A 22,112-nucleotide genomic window follows, 5' to 3' on the forward strand; every position below is an offset into this window, starting at 1 on the left:
TTTTGGTGATCAGTTCATAATGCATATAAATGTCAAAGCACCGGTGGTGGAGCCAGGCTTTGACCCCCAGTTAGTCTCTGAATCCTGAGCAGTGCTCTTAGCCACTCCACCACAGGGCCCCCATCCAAAAGTTTTGTTAATAATATTAGGCTGAAAACAGATACAGTAACATGCAGCTACATCTCTTACTGAGATTGGACCACAGTGGAGTGACCACAGTTTGATCCCACCATCCATGTGCACTCATAATGAATATGTGGAGCTGTGGAGTAGAACAATTCTTCCCTAGATCCATAGATGTTTAGAACTGTAGGGTTATAATAATAATGATAATCAATTTTTTGTGGTATATTACTCTTTCAATATGCTGCTGAGTATTTTCCAATATTCACTATTATATGATTTTTTTTCTGCATAACAACCATAAGTAATATTGCCTCTAGTTTTTTTTTTTCCTGTCTGTAGTATTTTCGTTAGATTTGGTTTTACTTTGCTGATTTTACAGAAATAATTTGAAGCTTTTCTTCCCTCTCTGTGCTCTGGAATAGTTTAAATAATATTCTAGTTACCTTTTTCTTAAAATTATGATAGAATTTACCTGTAAAACTGTATGTTCCCAGTTTCCAGCTATTATTTCTTTGAATAAACTTTCTGTCCCTTTCTCTCTCTTTTCCTTCTGGGATATGTGATGGGACATGAGCCTGAAGAATTTCATAGGGGACAGACCATCGTGAATCTCTGAGGAACCACTGGAAGATTTTGAGTAAATTCCAGACAAGATCAAGTGAATGAATGGACACTGTGACAGCCAAGCTGATCAAGGGAAGGGTGAGGGGGGTGACTGGAAACAAGTCAACAAATTTGAACTCCATCATAATATCTCAGTCAGAAATAATGAGGGCTTGTATTAAGGCTATGACAGCATAGATGGAGAGATAAAGATATTTAACATGTACAAATGATTGTAGGCTGATAGGCATAGAATTTGGGTGGAGAAAAGGACTATCTATAGTAACTCCTGGTTCATGACTGGGACATTTACCTGGACTGAGCTGGACACTGGATTGTGTGCTATTGATTGGAATATAGGACCTAAGAGGAGGAGCAAGTTTGAAGGAAAATATGATGAGTTCTATTGTGAACATGATGAATAAAAAGTGCTTCTGAGATGCCCTGTTATGGCTAATGGGCAGGTGAAAATCAGGGCTGGAATCTAAAGCTAAGAATCGGGACACCCGGGTGGCTCAGTTGGTTAAGCGTCTGACTCTTGATTTCAGCTCAGGTCATGATCTCAGGGTGGTGAGATTGAGCACTATATTAGGCTCCGTGCTGGGCGTGGAGCCTGCTTAAGAGTCTCTCTCTCCCTCTCCCCCCCCCCGCCGCCCCAGTTTCTCCATTGTACTAGCCACACCTCAGGTGCTCAAAGACTGCATGTGGCTTGTGGCTACTGTATTAGACAAGCATGGATTATAGAACATTTTCATCTTTAGAGAAAGTCCCATTGGACAGCACTGGTATACAGAGTGAAAAGAGCAGAGGTGTGATATATATCAGGACCCTGATATTACTGATATCTGTGTGGTCACTGAAAGAGCTCAACAAAAACAGGCTGAGGAGGTGTCTCCATCCACTGAGTGCTTTCTAATGAGCTTGGCACTACCTGCTTTCATATGCTGTCTCTGATCTCCAAACTACCCTATAGTAGGGGCAATACTAATTATTATTAAGGCTTGTTAAGGTTAATTTTCCCAAGACCCCAAGAGCTGGATTTGTAACCCAAGTGTCTGTAATATTCCAAATCCAGTGATTTTTCAATTGTTTCAGGCTGCCTCACCTAGGAAAACACAGACACAATGGTGCTGAGAAAAAAGAGAAGAAGGGAATTTTATGAATGTGAATGATGCATGGCACCAAGTGTTCAAGTAAAGGTCAGGTCAGAAAATTATGAGTAAAGTGAGGTTATTCATCACAAATTTTGTTGAGAACAATTTCAGTGTAGTGTAGGGTCTGAAGCCCTTTCAGAGTGTACTGAGTATAACTGTACCCATGTAGAGCATAATCCAGTTGAACCTGTCCTTTTAAGAAGTTAGATTTGGAGATTCTTCTTGATACAAAAGATGGTTTACTAAAAGATATTTCAAGTTTTTCTAAATTACATATTAAATTCCTTAAGACTGCATCTCTCATCTTTGGAATGGTCAGAAGGCACTGAATCTTATGATATACTCCTTATTGCTTAGTTTCCAGCTTCTAACCTCGGCCTGGTCACTAAACTCTCCAGAGTTTTTTTCCCCCCAATCTGTGAATGAATTTGGAAATATGTACCTGCTTACCTAATAGGGATGTTTGGGCATCAAATGAAATGACATATTTGATAGTGAACTGTGAAGTGATATGTAATATAATATGCTATCCCCAACCTCTGAAGCAAAAGTAATGTTTAAACGCCACAGATTTACCCACAAAGTTTTATGCATCTAGTGCACATTTTCATTTAAAGTTATTAGTGTGTGTGTGCATATATTTATATATATAACTATATATTTTTATGTATATGTATAAAACTATATAAAGTTATATCTCTGGAGAAGAACAGAAAAATGTATGAGCAAGTATTGAATTTCCCCAACACAGCCTTCCAGCTTGACACTTGATTTTTGAAACCAATAATTACGGGTTCCTGTGGGCAGTTCTACTTTAATCTTTATGCCCTGGCTAACTCCATCAAAACTGAAAGAGAAGAGATATTTCCCCTAACATGTTTAAGAGAAAAGAAAAATGATTCAAGATTCCTATCCAAGGAAACGCAGAGTATATAAGATAGGTATTTTTAATTGTTTGGTTAACTAGATGAATACTTATATCTAGAACCTGATAAGTTTGTGGAAAAAGTTAACATTAGTTCCTGAAGAAGCAAATCCCATTGATTACCTTAACTGGACAGCTCCTCGAATTCTGTTTGCTTTTGAAATATACTGATGACTGGAGGTCAGAGTGTTCCTAGGAACCATTGTGGTTCAGTTAAAGTGAGTATAAGCACCGGAGGATGTATATTTGTCACTAGACCATGGAAAACCTAAAAGGTCTTCTCGTGCTCCTCTGGACCTGGACTCAGCAGCTGAAAATATTTTCTGCCCAACAAAATTAGTGCTAGGTTCCTTAATTCCCAGGGTTTAAACACTAAAGTCTATCCCAGCTATGTCTGAAGTAACTACAAGGAGAATCCTTAATATTTTTGGTCAGAATAAATCCAGAGGAGTGTAAATTATTTGTCAATAAAGTAGTTCTTAGTATCCTCTGGAACTTTTCTAATTAGCCTCGAGGCATATTGAACTCACAAGAAGTTACTGGAAATGTCAGTTATTAAATAGACATTTTACCGTAATTGAATGTTAGTGTCACACAGTTCAGACCACAGGCCCTGGCAGCCCAGAGAAAGGGTGGCTTGTAGCAAACTGTGCACTGACAGGAAACAAACCTCTCGGTGGGTCCCACCACAGTGCTTTGGCCTTAACTTGCAGGAGGGAAAAATTATCAACCACCACCCCAGCTGTTGCCACTGAGTTGCTGTCATTGAAATAATCTGATGGTCAGGTAAACTATGAGGGAAACCAAAGTCCTGGTGGGATTTAAAAAAAAACATTATTATTATGTGTGTGTGTGTGTGTGTGTGTGTGTGTGTGTGTGTGTGTTTTCTTGAGGTTTATCATGTTACTGATAAATGGTCAAAGTAAGGTGCAGAGGAAAATCCCTAACCCCAGTGGTGGGGTTAGGCCATTGACTTGGACTCTATTTACTGATATTTTAGCAAAAAAGATACGAAACTCATCTGTTTTTCAAATGTGTGTGTTTTTTAAAATTGAGATAGAATTGTTATATAACATTATATAATTTCAGGTGTATAACATAACTTGATATCCGTGTGCGCTATAAACTAGTCACTACCAAAAGCCTAGTTACCATCCACTGCCATGTAGTTGAACCTCTTCACTCATTTTGCTCCCCCACCCCCCACAGTCCCCTTCCCCTCTGGTAACCATCAATCTGTTTTCTGTGTCTGTGAGTTTGTTTCTGTATTGTATTATTTGTTTGTTTAGATTCCACATATACAATATTTGTCTTTCTCCATCTGACTTATTTCACTTAGCATAATAAATTCAAGGTCCATTCATGTTGTCACATCCTAAGACCCCAAGATTATGACCTGAGCCGAAGGCAGACACTTAACCAACTGAGCCACTTAGGTGCCCCTGGCTTGGTTTTTTTTTTTTTTTAATTTTTGAGTTGCATAAGTTCTTTATATACTTTGAATATTAACTGCTTATCAGATATATGATTTGCAAATATCTTCTCCCTCTTAGTAGGTTGCCTTTTTGTTTTGATGATGGTTTCCTTTACTGTGCAGAACCTTTTTAGTTTGATGTAGCTCTATTTGTTTATTTTTGCTTTTGTTTTCTTGCCTTTGGAGTCAGATCCACAAACACCACTAGGACCAGTGTCAAAGAGGTTACTGCCCATGTTTTCTTGTAGGAAATTTATAGTTTCAGGTCTTACATTCAGATCTTGAGTTCATTTTTGTGTATGGTGTAAGATAGCGGTCTTGTTTTATTCTTTTGCATGTGGCTGTCCTGTTGCCCCAGCACCATTCATATGTGGTTTTAAGTTACCAACTAAGGACCAAGAATCCTTAACTGGTTGAATTTAGTCTGCTGACTTCCAGACAAATAGGAGAAATTGTCATCATCTATGCCCAAGATAGAATGCCATCATTGGATAATGCTGCTGCAATTCTTGATCAACTACTATACAGCCCTGGTCCTAGTCGTGAGATTGATTTATGAAGTGATGCCTAATTAGCCCTTGTGACATTGGGGTTTCTTCCCTTCTCTTTAGGGCTCATCCTCTTCTCTGTGCCCTTAGCCCCATCTCTGGCTTCCTCAAGATCCTCTGCAGATCATTCCTCTGATCCTCTGTATGTGCTCAGTCTCCTCCGTCTTAAATGATACAGAGAAAAAGCAAATGAAAAATGATCCTCCTACAAATTTGCACTCACCTCTGTTAATAGTATCTATCTTAAATGTCAAACCCAGTGACATCATTATCTAAGGAGAAGAATGTTTCTACTTTGCTAACCAGACCCTGCATCTACTGTACCAGTGTATCCCTCTATCCGAGATGAGCCGTGCATTCTTTCATTTATCAAGTGATAAGTCTACTTGACCTCATGTTAAGTGAGCCCAGAGGGCACACTTAAGCTTCTTCCTTGATCCTAGTCTGCCTTGTTTCCCTGCCAGGTAGCTTAAGGTCCCTTCTGTGACTGGTGATCTACCATAAGGCCCATAGGGACCAGAACTCCAGGGCTTGGATTAGCTCTTACAAGTCCTCTTTCCCTAGGATTCGGGTTTTGCATCTGGTGGGAATTCCTGTTACAGATGGACAGATTTCCTGGGGCATACCAGTGTCAGACTGACTATCACATGTCACACATCGTGTAATGTCATATATCCTATCATCAAAATAGAGAGTTAATTACTATGTGCCTAAAGTTATTATTAAAAAGAAAATAGTGTTGGGGCTTCACTAATCAATCTTAGTCAAATGGTAAGCAAGGGAATAACAAGCTTAACACTCATAGAAGCTGCAGTCTTTTATCTACCCTTGCTGGGATTATTAGATCTGAATGGCTGAGCTCTTACCACTTTAAAGAAAAAATGGTACTCCAGTTTTGTTTTTGGGAGCCCTACTCTGAACCCAGTCCTTTTTGGAAGGAAGCTTGGCAACCTGCCTGCCTATTACCAGTCCTCAACACTGGATAAAGCACTCTTTTAAGTCAAGCAGACCCTAGAATAGCAATGTCACCACTTACCTGGCTCTTAGCATTATGATTGCCAGGTGACTCCTGAGTTCTGGTGACCAGTGGGTTACTCTTGGCTTCCTTTTCATGTTGAAGTCAGCTTGGACTGCATCTGTATTTGTCATGCATGTACCTTTGTAATTATGATTTTGGCATGCTGGCTGCCTGTATATCAGGGGTTATTCATAAGCTAGCTTAGTCTCCAAAACTTAGACCTACATCTTTCTAGTTTCCTCTCTTCATCACTAGCCCAGTATGGGGGACACACCATCTAGAGTATGACCATTTCCTCTTCCAGATTCTGTTCCAAATTTAAAAGTATGTGGAGAGAAAAAAAATGCAGAAAGACACTTTAATCAAAAAAGAGTTCAATGTAGGTATGATGATGGTTTATTCACTTAGAGAAGACATGCTATTATCTGTTAATTTTTAATTAGTCAATAATAACATTAATACAATAATAGCAATTAATGCTAGTAAGTTACAAGTGCCATATAACTCACATGCACTGTCTCATTTATTGTTTACAACATCCTATGCCATGAGTATCCATATTTTCCTTGTTTTAAAGAAGAGGAGCCCAAAGAACTAAGTCACTCTAAGACATAAGTCAGTAAGTAATAGAGTCAAGACTTGATTCTAATTTTCTTTATATTATATTATGTAAATGAGCTCTTCACTTCTACACTATAATTCCACCGTAAGTAAACAAATGAAATAGAGTCCTAGCAAGTTGTGATGATGGCTGGGTAAGCAGAGCCAGTTAAATCCCAGCCTGTGAAGTTTGCATTTGATCCCATAGGCAATAGGTAGTTAACACAGATTTTTGAGCCTGGGGTTAATGTGGTAAAATTCACTTTATAGTAGCTGGATATTGATGGCCAGGAAAGATAACACAGATGAGTAAGAGGTATAAAGACTGTCTGCAAGTCTATTACGAAAAGATACATAAAGCCTGAGCCTGTATGAGAAAATTATAAACCTTCATATTGAAAAATATTAAAAAAAAACAAAATAAATGGAGATATATACTGTGTTTTTAAATGTTTATAGACAAGAAGACTTACCACTTTAAAGATACCAGTCTTTTCCAAATTAATCAATGGAATCAGTAAAATTTTAATTGATATCTCACAGATTTTTTCTAATGGATCTTGACAAATGGATTCTAAAATGAATATGGCAAATTAGGGTCAAGAAAAACCACAACACTGCTGAAGAACAACAACTAGGTTATAATAGATCATGACTTATAATAATTAAGACAGTGTAGTATTTGTGCATGGTAAAACAAAATGACCAATGGCAGTGAAGAGAGGCCAGCCACAAAACAAATGATATATGGAAACTTGGTATTACAGAATTGGTGTTTCAGATCATTGGGGAATAGTGCTCAAGAAATGGTGCTGGGACAATTGCTTATAAAAGAAATTGGATTCCTAGCTCACACTATACATAAATTTTTTCTTGTATGAATTAAGAGCTTAAATATGAAAAACAATGATTTAAACTGTTAGGCAAAAATACAGGAGGAACTTTCCTCACTGTGTGGTATGGGAGAATTTCTTAAATTAAATTTTTAAATTTCTAAAATAATGGGGCGCCTGGGTGGCTCAGTCGTTAAGCGTCTGCCTTTGGCTCAGGTCATGGTCCCAGGGTCCTGGGATCGAGCCCCACATCAGCCTCCCTACTCGGCAGGAAGCCTGCTTCTCCCTCTCCCACTCCCCCTGCTTGTGTTCCCTCTCTCACTGTATCTCTCTCTGTCAAATAAATAAAATCTTAAAAAAAAATTCTACAATAAAAGCGTGAAATATTAAAGAAGAGAATGATATATGTAATTACATTAAAATTAAGAACTTCATCAGAGAGCCCATAAGAAGGTAAAAGGGGTTAGACTATAACTGGGGAGAAGCTACTAGCTACAGTATTACCAACAATGCAGTAGTGTCTCAAATATATAAAGCACTAAAACAGGTAAGGAAATAAGTACTCACTTAGTAAATGAGCACAATAAGAAAGTAGGTATTTGGCAGAAGTGGTGAATAAACCTGTAAAAAAAAGAGGGTGCTTAACCTCATCAGTAATCTGAAAAGGCAAGTTAGAAATATGATGAGATATTTCACATCTAATTTGACAAAAATTAAGAGGTCTAATGGTACTGTTAGAATGTTCATTAACACTTTACTAGAGGAAGCAGCATAATCACTTTGAAGAGCAATTCAGCATTGTTTTGTAAAGGTATGTATATTCTGTGACCCAGGAATTATACTCATAGGCATACATCTTAGAGAGAAGTGCTTCATAGGTTTTAATGTTCATACATATCGTCTGGTGATCTTGATAAAATACATATTTGCATTCAGAATTCAAAAAAGATTAAGATTTAAAAATTCATAGACATTTTAGAGAATCATTCATTGAACAAATACTTATTGAGTTGAACACTTACCATGTGCCAGACAATTTTACAGCATAAGGATACAACAATCAAAAGATAGAAGGAAAAGCAAAACCTTCCTTCATGGATCTTATATTTTGGTGTTTGTGTGGTGGGGGAGAGGGCATTAGACACAAAATAAATAATTAAAATATATAGTATGTCTGATGGTGAGAAATGCTATGTAAAACTTAGTAAAGAGGGGAGGTAGGGAATGTTGGAGAGGTAGTCATTGTAATTTTAAATTTAGTTATCAGGTAAAGTGTCCCTGAGAGCCTGAAAATTAAGCAAAGGCCTAGAAGAGGTGAGAGAGTGAGTCATGTGATTATCAGAGAGACAAATGCATGTGTGAAGGTTCCAAGGCATAAATATGCTTTGTGTGCTGGATGAATAGCAAGTTACTGTGGCTAGATCCAAATGATTAAGAGGAAGAGAAATAGATAAAATCAGGGAGATTTAGAAGGGGACAGATCATGTAAGAGTTGTGTAGACCATTGAAATGACTTTGGCTTTTACTCAGAGACAAACGAAAAGCCATTGGAGGCTTTTAAATAGATAAGTGGTATTATCTGGTTCAGAGATAACAGGATAACAGTATCCTTCTTGTTACTATGTTGAGAATAGATGAATTGGAGGAAGGTCAAGTTTAAGCAGGGAGAACAACTAGTTAGCTATTGTGATAAGCCAAGCAAAACACGATAGTAGTTCGGAGCATTGTGAGTGGCAAGAAGTGATTGAATTTTGTATAAATTTTGAATGTAGAGCTGATGGAATTTCTGAAGAATTGAATGTGGGGTCTAAGGAAGATGATTACTTTCTGTCTTAAGATAATGGAAGAGTGGACAGGGAAAGAAACAACAAATGTTGGAGAGGTTGTGGAGAAAGGGGAACCCTCTTATACTGTTGGTGGGAATGCAAGTTGGTACAGCCACTTTGGAAGACAGTGTGGAGGTGCCTCAAAAATTTAAAAATAGAGCTACCCTATGACCCAGCAATTGCACTCCTAGGTATTTACCCCAAAGACACAGATGTAGTGAAAAGAAGGGCCATATGCACCCCAGTGTTCATAGCAGCAATGTCCGCAATAGCCAAACTGTGAAAAGAGCCGAGATGCCCTTCAACAGATGAATGGATAAAGAAGATGTGGTCCATATACACAATGGAATATTACTCAGCCATCAGAAAGGATGAATACCCAACTTTTACGTCAACATGGATGGGACTGGAGGAGATTACGCTAAGTGAAATAAGTCAAGCAGAGAAAGTCAATTATCATATGGTTTCACTTATTTGTGGAACATAAGGAATAGCCTTGAGGACATTAGGAGAAGGAAGGGAAAAATGAAGGGGGGCAATCGGAGGGGGAGACGAACCATGAGAGACGATGGACTCTGAGAAACAAACTGAGGGTTTTAGAGGGAAGGGGAGAGGGGATGGGTCAGCCCGGTGATGGGTATTAAGGAGGGCACGTATTGCATGGAGCACTGGGTGTTATACCAAAACAATGGGTCATGGACTAACGTAACATAATATAAAAAAAAAAAGATAATGGAAAAGTAGTGTTGCCATTTAGTGAGATGGGGAAGACTGCTGAAGAACATGGTTGAGGAAAGGGTTGAAAACCATGTGCTCAGATTTAGGCATTTTTGTGTTTGAGATGTTTTCAGAGGAGGTGTTCAGTAGACGGTTGGGTATGCCAGTGTAGAGCTAGAGAGAAGTCTGAATTGGAGATATAATTTTGGGGTCGTCATCATGTAAGTGCTATTTATAGATATGAAACTGGCTGAGAGATCCATGAGGGGGTGACAGGAGAAGGGGCCTGAGCCGTGAGCATTCTAATGTTTAAAGTAAATATCTTAAAGGCAAATAGAAAAGACAAGTTACCTACAAATGATCAACAATTGGACTTACAGATGACTTTTTAAGAGCAACAGTGGAAGCCAGGAGAAATGGAGTAATATCTTGAAAGTGATGCAAGAAAGAAAGCAAGATTATATTTTTAGAATAAAGATGAAATAAAAGCATTTTCAAGAAAAGCTGAGGGAGTTTACCCACCAATAGACCACTCTTTTTTTTTTTTTAAGATGTTATTTATTTATTTATCAGAGAGAGCGTGAGTGAGAACAAGCAGGGGAAGAAGCAGGCAGTGAGAGAAGCAGGCTCCCCACTGAGCGGGGAGCCTGATGCGGGACTCAATCCCAGGGTCCTGGGATCATGAACTGAGCTGAAGGCAGACACTCAACTGACTGAGCCACCCAGGCGTCCCAATAGACCACTCTTAAGTAAATATCTAAAGGATACATTTCAGGATGTAAGGAAGTGTTTCTTGGAAAGAACATCTGAAATGAAAGAACAATAGAATGGCCAGGGAATAAAGACCCCAGTGTGGTTGGCAGATGTCTCAACAATAATAGACACCAACCCATTTAGATGAAATTGGAAACTTTTTTTTTGTTTTTGTTTTTTAAAGATTTTATTTATTTTTTTTTGTCAGAGAGAGAGAGAGTGGGCACACAAGCAGGGGGAACAGCAGGCAGAGGGAGAAGCAGGTTTCCCCTTGGGCAGTCCTGCATCAGGACTGGATCCCAGGACTCTGGGATCATGACTTGAGCCAAAGGCAGACGCTTAACTGACTGAGCCACACAGGCGTCCCAGAAATTGAAAATTGTTTACCAGGTATATCAGAATTGCTCATTTCTAGAGGCTAAGCTGCTGAGAATGTAGATTTCTAATCTTGAAATTAATCCTGTCTTACTGTCTTGTCTTCTGTATGATTAGCAAATTGTTTATGCTGCTTCTAGGTGTTATTCCTCATTAGCATTACTTAAATAAGAAAATATAATTTACAGTTTTTTTCTTAGTAAATTGATGGGAAATTTAAAACTAAAATTTTTACGTTAAAATGTTAACTAATAATTTAAGCTCTCTTCAAATCACTTGCCTGCAAGGAAAGCATTTCATATAATAAACTGTGTGCCTATTCCAAGGGGGAATTTGGAAAATTCCTATAGGGCAATAAATAAGAAAAGGCAAGTAATGACTCATACATAAACATCTACATGGGTTAGATAATTATATTTCAGGAATGCAGTGTTTTGGGTAACCACTTAAATAGACCACACATGCCATGTTACTATCTTAAAAAAAATTGCTGATAAATTAATAAATTATATTAATGTTTTTGTCAAAAGAAAAAAATTACTAGTGAAATTCCTTTGATTAGATGAGCGGAGGAAAACCATTTAATCAGTATTAAACAAGTGTTGTTAAACTTCAACATTGATCCAATTTTTCTAAATAAAAACTTAGAAAACTAGAAACAGAAGAAAATTCTTTGAGAGTACACGAAAACCCTACAAGTAGCATAAGCTTAAAGATACCACATTCAGCTCATTTGTATTAAAGTGAGAAAGAAAGTCAAGATACCTGGTATTATAGTTATTGGTTAATACTGTACTAGAGGCCCTATGCAATGTAGTACAAAGGTAAAAATAGGCAAGAGACATCATTGTTACCAAGAAAGATACAAGACCTTATTATTTAGATAATATGTTTGATAGTCTATATATAGAAACTCCTAGGGAACCAGTGAAAACATTATTAGAACAAACTGGAGAGATTAAAAAGGAGTATGGATCAACATATAAAAATCAGCAGCTTTTAAAAATTCCAGCAGTGACCAATTAAAAATGTATTAGAAAAAACATTTACAATTACAGAAAAAACATAAATCTAGGAATAAACCCAATAAAGAATATGCAAGATATTTATGGAAAAACTAAAAATTTATTGAAGAAGACCTGATATATTAAAAAACATACACAACGTCTGAGCGTGGGAAAAGATATCACTTCTCCCCAATGACATTGTGAATTCAAGAAAATCCCAATCAAAATCCTAAAAGAAATGTTATAAGCTAATCCTGAAATTAATATGGAAACATAAGTGCCCAAGAATAGCCAAGGAAATTTAAAAACAAGCAAGATGAACAAAAAAAGATCATACCCCACTAGGAATCAAAATATGTAGCAAATCTGTGGTAGTAAAAATAGTATGGTATTCAAGTAGGAGAAAACCCCAAAAGATCAATAGAACAGGATTCAGAGTCCAGTAATGAGCCTGTGTGTGTGTGTGTGTGTATATATATATATATATATATATATATATATATAGGACAATTAACTGTGGATTTTAGAAAATACAATAAAATTATATTAATACCATTCATTAAAAAATCCAGTGAATTAAATAATGCTGAAAATTATAAAATATTAGAAAAAAATATAGGGAGATATGTTTACGACTTTGTGGTAGAGTGATCCTCTTAAATATGTAAATGCATTAAGAATAAAATATAATTTTTTTAGTACATTACCAAATTTCTGAATAATACAAAAGACCACACCAAAAACCCCATAAAAAACAGTAAGTAGGAAAAAGTATTTCCAACACACCACAGACAAATGAACAATATTCAGAATTTATAAAGAGCCAGTGATAATATATAAGGAAAGGACAATCCTACTGAAAGAATATGAAAATAATTCACCGAGGAGGAGTTACAAATGGACCATAAACATATAAGATGACTCTACTTCTGGTAATCAAGGAAATGTAACTAAGAATGGTGATATTCATTTACTACATGGGAACATTTTTTAAGTTTTTGATAAGTTATCTCTTTTTTTTCCTACAATGTAATATAATGCAGTTAAAAAACAATGGAATAAATCTATGCATATCGATACAACAGCTTTTCAAGAAAATGGTTGCTTAAGTAATGATAAGCACATTATGTTAATGTTATGTAAAACTTGCTCTCATACGCATGTATGGATATATAGACATACACTATCTTAGTTGTAGAAGCAGAGCCTGAGATGGTGATTTCTTCAAGTAATTCATGGAGAAAGTGCTCCCAGGAGAAGTGGAGTGAGAGAAGCACCGTAGGACATAGGGAGAAGGTTACTGTGGTCCTGAGGGGAGACCAGCTATCTGATTTTGCAGGGGTGCTCTGGAGCACAGATTGCACCAAAGTGGATCCTACCTTGAGGCCATTTACATCCCTGTGTCTGTCCAGTATTGGCCAAATCGGGCCTGCCTCCTTCCCAAGAAATATGGGGAGTAGTCACAGCATCTGTTTGGCCAAGGGCAATTCTCCAGAGAAAAGGGAAGCTGGGTTACTATCGGTGAGCTCCAGCAGCAGCAGAAAAGGGGATCTGGGCAGGGCAGCAGCTGCATCTACCACATACATGCTCACATATACACATATACACGTGTGCAAACACACACACATGCAAACAAGAGACTCAAGGAATTCACACAAAAGTGGTCAAATGGTGACTTCTAGTGAGAGGCCTGTGGTTGAGGGGTGTTGTCAAGGTGGGCTTTAGTTTTATATATATTTTTTTTAATAATCACAATATGTTATGCAATTAGAAAATAAGCTTTTAAAAAAGAAGCAGTTTACTTTCTCACACAGGAAAGGACTCCATTATCCCACCCTTTCAAGACTTCCTTGACATTTTTATACTTGCTACAAATAGAATTTATTCAAGGGACCCACACCAAGATTCCAGTGAACTTTTTTAATATTGTATTTCATAAGTCAAGACAATTACAGAATTAGTTTTTCTTAGGCAGATGTCATTTCAGTTTTCTGTTTAATAATAATGTGATCATTCACAGACCAGTTTGTGAATTGTGAGAGATATATGCATATATTTAATGAAACAAATCCAGTGAATATACAATTTCATTCTTCCAATACTCAGTGATTTTGATCAGAGTTTCTTATGTTGATTGTCTTGATGAAGATAGCAAACAACTACTTAGTAATCAGTGTCCTTTTCTATTAAAATGAGGAGGGAATCTGATATTCATACTCCACCTTTTAATATAGATGTTAAGAAAACCCATTGCTTTGCCCTCTTACTTGTTTAACCTGCTCATCAGTGTAGATAAGAAGGGCCCTCAGCCTTTAAAGAGTCCCTCTTGCTTCTCTACTTAACCATTAGGTGTAGTCTCGTCCAGCCCCATGGTTTTAGATGCCATGATTGGGCTGAGTCCCAGACATATAACTTCACTTTGACCTTTTTCAAGAATTCTGTATTCAACTGCTTGGTTGAATTTTCACCCTGGACATCTTTAGTTAGCATCTCAAACTAAAGAAAACTCTAGATTCCCCTTCCACCCTCACTTCCTACACACCTGTTCCTCATCCATCAGTAAAAGATACCGTCATTTATTCATTTGCTTAAGCCACAAATCTGAGTAATCCTTGATTTCAGTCTTTCATCATTCCCTCATGCCTGATTCATCAGAAAATCATCTTGATGATACCCTTAAAACTTCTCCTCAATCTATATTTCTCCATCTCTGTTAATGCTGCCTTTATCCAAGTAACATAATTTTTCTTATAGACTATTACATGTATACCCATGTATACCCATGTCCTGTTCCAGTATTACAATAATCTACTCTCTTTCATTTTTTGCCTTCCCTTACACACAGTAGCTAGAGCAATCTTTTAAAAATGTCAGTCGGCTCTCTTCTTTAGCCACTGAAGATGCCAAAGGAAAGAAGCCGAAGGGAAAGAAGGTAGCCCTGGCCCCTGTTGTTGGGAAGAAGCAGGAGGCCAAGAAGGTGGTCCATTCCCCTGTTTGAGAAAAGGCCCAAGAATTTTGGCATCGGACAGGACATCCAGCCCCGAAGGGACCTCACCCAATTTATCAAACGGCCCTGCTACATCCTGTTGCAGTGACAGAGGGCTTATTCTCTATAAATATTTAAATGGGTAATGGGTATTAAGGGGGGGCACTTGGCATGATGAACACTGGGTGTTATATGTAAGTGATGAATCACTTAAATTCTACACCTGCAACCACTTTTACCATATATGTTAACTAACTAGAATTTAAGTCAAAAATTGAAATAAAATAAAAGTGCCTCCTGCGATTAACCAGTTCACCCAGGCCTGGGATGCCAAACAGCTAAGCTGGTCCTCAAATACAGATGAGGGACAAAGCAAGAGAAGAAGCAGAGATGGTTGGCCCGGGCTGAGAAGAAAGCTGCTGGCAAAGGAAGAGGCCGCCTGTCCTTTGGGCTGGGGTTAATACTGTCATCACCTTGGTGGAAACCAAGAAGGCTCAGCTGGTAGTGATTGCACAAGCTGTGGATCCCATCGAGCTGGTTGTCTACCTGCTTGCCCTGTGTCCTAGGATCGGGATTCCCTACTGCATTATCAAGGGAAAGGCCAGGCTAGGGTGTCTTGCCCATAGGAAGACCTGCACCACTGTTGCCTTTGCACAGGTTAACTTGGAAGGAAAAGGAGCTCTGGCTAAGAAGATGGAAGCTATCAGGACCTATTACAATGACAGATGTGATGAGATCTGCAGTCACTGGGGAGGCAATGTCCTGGGTCTGATACAAGTCCATGGCTTGTGTTGCCAAGTTGGAAAAGACAAAGGCTAAAGAACTGGCTACCAAACTGGCTAAGTGTATGCTGTTGTGTATTTTCTGTACACAAAAATAATAAATTCTCTTAAAAAAAAAAGTAAATCAGATCCTGTAATTTTCCTGGGTAAAACCCTGTGTTGCATTTAGGATAAAATCCACATGCCAAACTGTGTGGCCCTCAACCCTGAGAAGTCTTCCCTGCTGTTCTCCTACCTCATCTCATATCACACTTCTCTCTCAGTATGCCTTGGCTGCCCAGGGCCTCTGCTGGTTCCTTTGTACATGCCATCCCAGCTCATCAGGTCCCCGTCTAGATACCACCTTCTCAGAGAGGTCTCTGACACCCAGTTCAGTGTAGTCACTCAGTTCCTCTTTCATATCACCCTCTTTTAATTCTATCATATTTGTCACCTCTGCTATTTTTCTTGTTTATTTACTCTCATCTTATTCAAATTTAAGCCCTGTAAGAGTAGAGACTTCGTACAATCCGTATGCTCAGCCTGTGTGTGGAATGGATTCTGACACGTAGTAGGCTCCCAATACACATTAGTTGGATAAATGGATGAATAAATGCTTCCAAGCATGGCCACTTCTGTAAAGAAATTGTGGGAGATACATGATAGCTGTGACAAAGGTCCCCGTCTTGTATGGTGCTTCCAGTCGGCTTGGGGGCCCAAATAGTAGAGGCCTGCGTGAGTAAGCAGTAAGCTGTGTGGTATTGACAATAAGTGAGACGGGTTCAGAGAAGACTGTGGGAAATGCAAGAGACCTAAGCTCGGGGCCTCTGTTCCAGTATTTGCTTACTGCTCCAGTATGCAAATCATTTAACTGAATGTATAGAATTTCCATTCCCATCAGTGTGGTTGCAGCAGGAGTTGAATGGTGCTAAAACTGTCCAGTGATAGTTTGATAGTAACAGCCTCTCTGGACAACTTTTTCCAATGCCTTCTCATTCGAGTATACTTTCAACAGAAATATTTTAAATGGGTTTTAAGCCTTATCCTAACTGGATAAATAATTGAGCAAATTCTGCTCTTGCTAAACAAGATGCAGGTTTGGGATGACCTTAAAGATTTTTTGTAATTCTTAGGCAATAAGGTAAGAGGCACAGTAAAAACCTGATGGCGCCAGCATACCAAAGAATGCTTGGCTATTCCTCTTTTTTTTTTTCATTTAAAATTAGCTTTTTGGGGCCCTTAATTGATTATACTACTTTGGCTTTTTGAAGGTGAACCTAATTCTTTTTAGAATCTCGTATTACTCATTTGTTTAACAGGCTATTAGAACTAAAGCCTTAGTGGTATGGTTAGCCAATTAATACTCTTGCCGTTGGTCCATGTGGAACTTGCACTCATGTCCCAGGGAGTTCTTCCTGTTTTATACAGTAGAGATAACAGTGAACACAAATGCATACTCCTAAAGGCTAAAAATAATTGTCTTAACTTTATAGGCTCCTGTTGCAAAATAAGGAAGTAAGGTTTAAAGAATCTGCCTGAGAGAAACAAATGAGCAAGGAAGATACTGGAAGGGGAAGCTCAGTGTTTCTTTATCTTCTCTTTTCTCCTGGAGTAATCCTAACATAGTGAAGGCTTCAAGAATTTACTGCCTTTGCTTTTCAAATAAATGACTTGGGTGTGAAAAGCAGCACATCCGCCCTGTGGTTGAGCTTTTTTTTTTTCTGTGAGTGGCTTAGCTCTGAAATTCTCTGTAGTGGTGGGCTGGTGGCACTCCCCTGGCCTCTCGTGGAGATTCCTCTCTTCGTTCAGTTACTTTCAGTTTACTGACAGACCCCAAGATGGCATGAGGAAGATCAGCTGCTCTCATTTTCTGACTTCAGACTGCAGCGATCACGTACGTCTTCGAAAGTAGAATTCTATATTTAGGAAAGCATACCCATGCCCTATTCTATCAGGAAAGCAAGATCCCAGTTTATTGCATTTATAACTTGTTACAATGAAACCTCCAGTAATAGAACCCACCAAACCCAAATCTTTAATTAACCAGTGTACCACCCCTCCCCCCAGATTCAACTTTTAGGGGAAAAAAGCAGAATAGCAACTGTTTCAGGAATATATTTATTTACTTTTGAAGTGTTCTATTAGGATACATAACCATACAATATAATAGTTAATTTTAAAAATATGACTCCAAACTTAGTTCCATTTATTTGTAATAAAGTGGTATTATTAACCATTTCCTTCCATCCTTTAGGGTTCTAAATAGGGGAACATACACTCAAGGATCATACTTGGATGAAAGTCAAAGTATTACTTTATTAATATTAGCAAAAACCCTGTAATCCTTAAAGTGGAATACCTTCTCATAAACAAGCGAGGTCCTCAAAAACTGGTGTTTAATATACACTTTTTTTCCTACAAATTGATGAAAATACGCCTCTAGTACAAACTCCCTGACTCACCCATCTGGGTATAAGAAATGAAAAGGTGGCAGCCTCTTCCCATTTCTACTCCTAATCAGGAAAGGCCTTGACCAGGTGTGCGGAAACTTGAGGAGGGCTTATGGCCCCTGGGCAGAAGGAGGGCCTCCATGAAATGGACAGTGACCTTACTTCTCCAGTAAAATATGCAGCAATAAATATTAGGCTCCAGCTGATTAGAGCAGGGAAGGCAGGATTCCTGGTGGGGGTGGCAGTGGGAGGTATCACACACAAAACTTCATCAGGTGCAGAAGGAGTCAGGTCACCATATGTGAAGGCACAAGTCATGCACTCCATCACTGTAAGGTGTGGAGGGTTCCATTTACAGAGACTATGATGCCACTGTATCCCAGAGGGTTGTACAGGAACAGACCTATACAAGAAACTGGATGTTTTACCTTGGCCAAGTCATTTAATCCCAATTAGCCTCAATTTCCTTGGTTAGAGATTACTGTTTTCCTACCTACCTGTCATTCTCCCCTATTTCCTTAGCAATAGACCCCTATGCTGATGGGGATAGGTTTGTGTCCAGATTCAGAAAAAAAAATTCAAAAGTACATTTCCTAGCTTTCCTTGCAGACAGGAGTGGCCAATGGGAAATCTCTAAGTGAAAGTAGCTCAGCTAGGAGATATACCCTTTCTTCTTCCTCCTACCCAGAGGAAGATCGTGATAATTGGAACTCCTGAGGTGTAAGGTTGCCGTGAGTTCACCTTCAGGCTGGAAACCACCCACTGTAAATGATGCAGCAGAAGGAGAGAAGGAGTCTGGGTTCCTGATGTCAGTGAAGCCACCAGGTCAGCCTTGCCTTTGCAGGCTTCCTATTTAACAGGAGATAAAAATACAGTCCTATTTTGATTAAGCTACTGATGGTTAAGTTTTCTTTCACATGTGCCTGACCTAATCATAAATGATAAGTATTTTATCTGTAATAATACTTGTGTGGGTGCAGAGGAATAAGAAAGAAAATACCTGGAAACATTTTGTGAACAATAAAATGCCACATTATTGTAATAGCCTTGTGAGAACCTAGGCTCAAGCACTGTTGCTTTGGGGCACCCGTGACAAAGATTAACACAGAACTGTGCTGTGGGTCATTCTCTTCCTGCCCCCACTTGGCCCCAGAACATGGTATAGCTTCCTGAGGGCTTGGAGTGGTCATTCCCTGAAGATAGCTCTGCCAGACCTGGTGGTGTTTTCTGCACCTGAGGCAGAGTCTGCCGTGATAACTCTTGGCAGGAGCTGAGAGAGAGCAAAGTGTAGGAGTAGGCAGGTCCTGAGAGCTGAGGATTCCTTCCCCGAGCGTTCCCTGGAGTAAGAGTCAGAGCTAGGGTAGCTGACAGGAAGGGTCCTGAAGTTGTGCTGATGAGACTAGAGCCATAAAGACTTCTGTACATGACCTAGAGGATCATTAGACATCTGGATACAGTAACTCAGTCATCTGAGAAATCATGTGCAAAAATAATCCCAGATGAGCAAGGGAGAAAGACTTATCTCTTCCTGGAGATGCCAGGGAAGCTTCACTCATCCTTGGTCCTAGATGCAGGCCTAGATCTGCCCTTGTACAAAAGAAAAAGGCTATATTTGTGTTGTGTAGACTGTTGGTCCCCCACTGCTCAGGACAGGAGATCAGGGTGTCCTGGAGATAGTTACAGGAATCTCTTCTGCAATATCCTCAACAAGCTGACATCTAACCTGTCTACATACCAACAGAGGCTAAGAGATTAAGGTAGTAGTAGAATTTACTAGCCCTTTAAAGAGAGCACGCTGCTTTTGAATTTCTCTCCTTTTGGTAAAATGTTTCCCCTTATAGTAAGCCCCAGAGAGCTTCTCTGCAGCTTCTGCTCTTGGGATTCAGATCTGTTTTTTGAAGACAAGGAAAGTCTATCCTACCCATCTGTGAGCTTACCCTTAAAATATCTGCAGACAGCTCTCACGTCTTCCTGCAAGTCTTAAGGAAATGTCAAGTAAAGAAAAATACAAAAAATGCAAAACCTGGATTCTAAAATCAGTTTGGGGATAAAATACGAGCTTTATCTTCCTGATGGCTGTGTGACTTAATTTATCTAACTTTTCTGAGCCTATTCTGCCTTCTAAAAATGGAAGTAATGATTTCCAACTCCTGGAATTACAAGAATGATGATATTGAAAATAGTAGCTAACCCTTAATGGCTGTAGACTGTAGGTGAGGCATATATATTGTTTCACTTACTCCTAACAAGATCCCCGTGAAGTGGGGACCATTGTTAACCCCATTTTTCAGATGAAGAAATTGAGGCAGAGATGTTTAGCAAGTTACTGATGGTCACACAGCTGCACTTAACCACTAACGCATACAGCCTTCTTGTAACATTGAGTCCCCATCAAAAGTCAGTCAGGACTGACCCTTCTAAGCTTCAGAGATAGATAAAATGAGGCGTTCCAGGGACGTAAGGTCATAGAAAATAAATGAGCTAATGACTATTGGTGCCTACTACAGAGCTGGGCATATTAATACACGTGACTTCATCTTGCCTTTCTTTTCCTCTAGCTTAAGAAGCCACAGTTCCTCTGGGTCAACTTAAAGGGTGAATACAAATTAATTTCAGTTACATTTTGGCGGAGTGCGGGGTGGGGGGGAGAATCAGGAAGATAATTTCTTCCCTCAAGCCCTCATAATTACTCCTAATTAACTCCAGCTAACTTTATGGAGACCCAGTTATGTGCCAAGCTCTGTTCTACATGTCGTTCACATATGTTAACTAGTTTGCTCGTCACCCCAACCCCAGGAGGCGGGTAATATCATTATCCTTGCTTGCCACAGGTCCAAGAGGCACAACACTTTTCTGTCTTTGTGAGACAACTATTCACTCGGCCTCCAGAGGTTCTTCACCTGCCCCTTAGCCTCTTTTCACCATGCCGTGAAGGGGGATATAGTTGCTCCAATGAAAATCTCTCTTCATTTTAAGGGTTTGCTCTAATCATAATAGGAAGAAGTTGGAGGATATCAAATACAATATGGGTCAATTAAAAAGCTTATGAAGGTCTGTCAGACTTCTCCAGGTATGTTACCTGGGAAAATAGAGTCCGAGAGTATAACAGAAGCCTTATTGGATTGTGCTCCTTGATACGATTCTGGAGGGTGAAGGTCTGGAAAATGTGTCTGGTTAAGGCAGTGTTTATGGAGTTTTCAGGGGCAACAGAAGCTGAACGCCAGGTGCCCCCTGTCTCAAGATGTGACTTTAATTTCTGGAAACCTCCAAATAATATCTACTTCACTGAGTGCCCTTTTCACAGAGTAATGGTTTTCTTTGGGTATTTCCTTACATTAAGAAAGTTTTTGTTTTATTTATTTTTTTTGTGGGCTACCCAGGAAGCCAGTTAATTATGATTTATATAATGCTGTTTCTTCAGAACAAAAATTTTGATGTCTAAAAAATCAACTTGCAAATGAGTGTTTGGAACTCAAATTTTGAAGTCAGGGTGTTTATGTATTGACTCACTGTGGACGTTAAATTTCTAGGTAGAATGATACCTATTTTCAGTTCATGTATTTTGTGAATACCATTATTTTGTTCTCTTTATTTTGTAAAATTACCCGGTGCATTTTAAGATGTCATCCTATAAAGATGACAATTTTCCATGAAGTTAGTTCATAGCTTTAACATCAAATAAAATTTTTAACATTCTTTTCAGAACTAGACCAACTGGTTTTTAGATTGCTTTGGGAAATTAAACAAAAAAAATCAAGGCATATTTCAAAGAAAATGAAAAATAATGGGAGAAGACAGATCCTAACAGATAGTAGATTATGTTACAGCAATAATAAACAGTATAATATCAGTGCTAAAATTATCTGTTTAGTGAAATGTAGTAGAAGAAATTCTAATCAATTTAGTTTACAATAGTAGATGTATGATCAAGTTTAGACTATAGAAACTTTATTAAA

Source organism: Callorhinus ursinus, unplaced genomic scaffold (assembly GCF_003265705.2).
Source record: "Callorhinus ursinus isolate GAN/ISIS: 27379988/994484 unplaced genomic scaffold, GSC_fseal_2.0 scaffold14, whole genome shotgun sequence".
Lineage (NCBI taxonomy): Eukaryota > Metazoa > Chordata > Mammalia > Carnivora > Otariidae > Callorhinus > Callorhinus ursinus.